Source organism: Papaver somniferum, chromosome 8, assembly GCF_003573695.1.
Source record: "Papaver somniferum cultivar HN1 chromosome 8, ASM357369v1, whole genome shotgun sequence".
NCBI lineage: Eukaryota > Viridiplantae > Streptophyta > Magnoliopsida > Ranunculales > Papaveraceae > Papaver > Papaver somniferum.
In genome coordinates, this window is record NC_039365.1 from 63,777,006 (window position 1) to 63,781,357 (window position 4,352).

The window sequence follows — 4,352 nt, forward strand, 5'->3', positions numbered from 1 at the left end:
ATTCTGTTTGAGTGAAGATTTTGGGAATTGGATGAGATGAATTGTGAAGTCGGGGTTTCAGTAAAGTTGAAATGGGAGTTTAGCGATTCAAAGGATGTTGATTCTTGGTATGAACTGTGATTGAGTTGTGGAGGTGTTGGTGGTGGATGTGAGAATCTCAGGAAGAAGTTGTATTAGTGGTTGTTACAGATTATGAAGTTGTTGCTGCAGTTAAGAGTTTGAGATGAGGATGAATCTGGTGGTGGTGGTGGCGGTGATTTAGTAAAGCACATGATTTTGGAGATGGTGTTGATACTGGAGTGGCTGTTGATGCAGGGCATGGCAGAGTAGCTGATGTTGAACTGGGAAAGGTGCATATAGTTTGTTAGGAGCAACTGAAGAATGGGTTTAAGTTGGAACTGTTGGTAGTGATGTTATGAGCTGAGTTTGAGTGAGGCCATGGAAGTTTGTAGTTGAGTTATTTAACTGAAGTTGCGGGTTATTGGTCTTTGGATGGATTGTGGTGGATGTGGTTTTATGAGTTGTTGCTGGTAGAGATAAAATTAATAGTATTGAAGTATAGTGGTATAGTATTGTTGAGACAGTGAAGTGGTGATGCCATTGAAGTTGCAAAGAATATGAAGGGCTGGATATGGTGGCCTTGTCTCTGTGGTTGAATCAGTTGGGGGCGTATGATATTGAGTGATATTGTTGTTGAGGGTGAAATGAATATGTGTTGAGGTTGTAGCTAAAGTCTGGTGGAACTGAACTCAGTGGTTGATGTTTAGAGGAATAGGTTAGGTCGAATCTTTCAGTGAAAGCTTGGAACTGCAATTGCAGGTAGGCTGTTAGCTTTGTAATTCAGTTTGAAGTTTATTTGTATGATTCAATTGATGTATTCTTGGTTTGAAATTAAAGTTGAGTTAGAGTTGTAGAGTTCCCTTTAGAGTTTGGTGTTGCACAAAGATTGTGCATTAGCTTTGTTTGGCCTGAGCAATGGCTATGGCCTGTACAAGAGTTGTGGCCTTGTGCCATTCAGCCTAGTCAGGATCTGACTCTAGCTGACTTAGTCCATCTGACTGAGTTCAATCATATTGACCCACTGAGTTACCTGTCTTGACCCGAGTTGACTCAGTTGACCGATTTAGACTTAACCATTGGACCAGGACTTGACCTTGACTGGACGTTTACCGTTAATTGAACCTTTGACTGTCATTGACTGTTAGTTGACACTGTTGGATTAGGCTTTAGATTATTGGGCCGAGTTTAGTGAATTTGGGCTTAGGGTTAGTTTTACTAGTTTGATGATTTGGATCTCTTATGGTCCGAATTAGTTTTCGGTTGCTTCTACAAAGTTATAGACATTCATAAGGCTTAGCTAATAGACTATTGAACCAACCTAATGGAACTAGTAAATCTTTAGATATGCAAGAGATGGATAATGAAGATGTGTTAAACCACAAATGGGCTTTAGAAATATTAGATAGACTTGTATGATTCTTGTATGAGCCTTTTGGTTAGATTCTTAGACTTCTTGTGTGATTAACAGTTAGTCTATATTAACAACGATCGATTCAAAGGATGAACCACTGGATCGTGGATTTCGAGGTAGGCATGGCTTGTCATCAAAAGAGGTGGGAATACATTTGACTCTTTGGTAACCATTATTGTTTTCCTTTACAACTGTTTATGTTTAACAAACTCATGTATTTCTGTTTGTGCGTTCTATGCATTGTTTAACTTGTTTTACGATGATTCTGTTGATTCTGTTAATCTTTCCATGGTTTGGAAAGGACCTGTAATGTGTTGTGGTCAATATGAATTGTTATGGGAAATAAGAATTTCCACGCGTGGTATATAGGATACGCTCCTTCATATTTATACCTAGATCTTTTATGATATATTGGTCGACAGTTTGCCAGTTCAGAATTTTCGACATCCATATTTACGATTAGGTGTGGATTTGCGAGTTCAGAATTGCACAACCATAGTAGACATTGTTTGAAGAAGGAGTTTGTCCATATACATGTTTGTTTACTTCTGTGAGGGTATGCTCTTTCACATTTATATCTACATGAATTCAGCTTTTATGCTTATATCGGTCGGTAGTTTGCGAGTTCGGAATTGTCGACATCCATACATACGATTAGGTGTGGATTTGCGAGTTCGGAATTGCACAACCATAGTATACATTGTTTGAAGAAAGAGCTTGTCCATATTCGTGTTTGTGTATCTCAGTGACTTGGTCACTATTTAATGTCTGGGAAAAACATTATTGTTATTCTTAATCTTGTGTATAATTACTTAAAAGTTAAATGTTAATTATTCCCACTTTCAGTTTTCAGAGACAGATCAGAGTTGCGCAGCGAAAGCCACAAGTGTTGACTCCGTTAATTAGTTAACTTCTGTTATGTTTATTATGTTGTTTATTGTATCTGTAAACCAATTGACTATTGTATATGTATCATTTGAGAGAAGTTTATGTATATATATTTTGTGCGGGGTTAGTTTTGGGATAAGTTTTGTAGCAGATTTCTTAATTGAATGTTTAAGTATTTGAATTAGATTAGTAGTTCCTCTTTATTTAGTTAATCTCTTGGATTAGTCAGCTGCTAGCTTAGGGGCTCTACAGTAATATTCGATCTCGTATATTTTGAACCCTTATGGTTTGGGTGACTTTTTGATTTAGCGGGATTAAGTTCTAGCCCTAGTAGGTAGGCTTTATCAAAGGATCATGAGGGTTCTAATAGAAACAATATGTGAAAAAGTCACAATATGTTGAATCAATTTTGGTTTAGCATAAAAGTATATGTGTTTCGACGGTTTTCAACTCTTGCTTGTAATTGTTAAAACCGGTTTTCAACCTTTCTCTTGTGAAGGTTGAGGTGTGTTGTTATTCTTTTGTTTATGCATACGGATGACAACGTGGTGATATTTCGATATCAATTCTCCCTAGACGAATATGCTATCATATTGGAGAAGTGGATGCGAAATTTGAGGTAACAATCTTGTTAGTTAATTGTTTTCCTGTTTAAGAAAAGCCTGAGTTTATATTATATATATTTGTTGCTTTTACTTAACAAAATTTAGGTTCAATTGATATTTATTCCATGATGTGTGTGTGGATGTGTGTTTCAATTGGTTCATGTTAAGAAAAACTATTGTTATCTTGCTTTATTGTGTGATATCAATCGTTTAGGCTTACAAAATTTCGGTACAATTGATGTCTGTGTGATTCAATTGGTTCCGGTTAAGAAAAACTATTGTTATCTTTCTTTTGTATGGTATCAATTGTTTAAGCTTACAAAATTACGGTGCAATTGTGATGCTTTTAATGTCTATGTTGTTTCAATTGCTTCCGGTTGAGGTGAATAATTATGCAAGTTGATTTATTTTGGTTTGTATGAATTATTTATGGCTTAACGAAATAATATGTGTACGGGATGATTTATTTAGTCCAATTCGATTCCGGATAAGAAACTAAGTTAATTCTGATCTTAGTTTGTCTTATAAAAGTGAGGTTTCTCTTATTCAAGTCTAATCGAATGCCTAAACAAGGAAATGCTTGTTAACTAACCTAGTATTTGGCTTGTTTAAAATTGAAAGGTCTAAGTTTATGGATAATTAGAACCTGATGAGAAAAATGGAGTTTATCTTTATTTTGGTCTTATCGAATTAAGCGGTTGTTTTTGAACAATCGGTTTAGCAAAGGGAATAATGTGATTAGTTGTTTTTGGTTTGCTAAACTAAATGAGAAAAATTGTTTCGGAAAATTGTTTCCTTGGTAACATATCAAAATAAGACTACTTGTAGTTTCGGTTTTGATATTGGTTATCAGAACATGATGTGTGGAACCCTCGTGCCTAACTCTACAGGTTTGCAAGTCTATTATGAGATTTGTAAGATTCTTTTCATGTTGTCCTTTATTTTTTCGTTTCTTTGTCATTTTTGTGACAGAAAGGGGGAGCAATATATGGAGTAAACAGGTGATGCTGACATTGATATTTATATTGATTGACATCGCCAGGGAAAAGAACATTGGTACTTAAATGTTTTATCTAACGAAAGAGTGAAAGCACGGACTAAGGGGGAGTAACATGTCATATAGATTGGTATAACAAAGACGTGCGGATTGAATATATACCTATCTTCCTTAGGGGGAGTATTTTCTTTGTTATTATAATGTCAACAACGGCGTTTTGAAGGATTGAATGTAAGCAGTTTTACTGTGCTGTTGAATCGGGAATCAAGCAGAGTGTAATGAATTCTTGTAATTTGTTTACCAATATGATGTAAGAGTTTTGTCACTAAAATTGACAAAGAGGAAGATTGTTAGAGCATTGCTCGGTTGAACCCACCAAGCGTTGGTACGT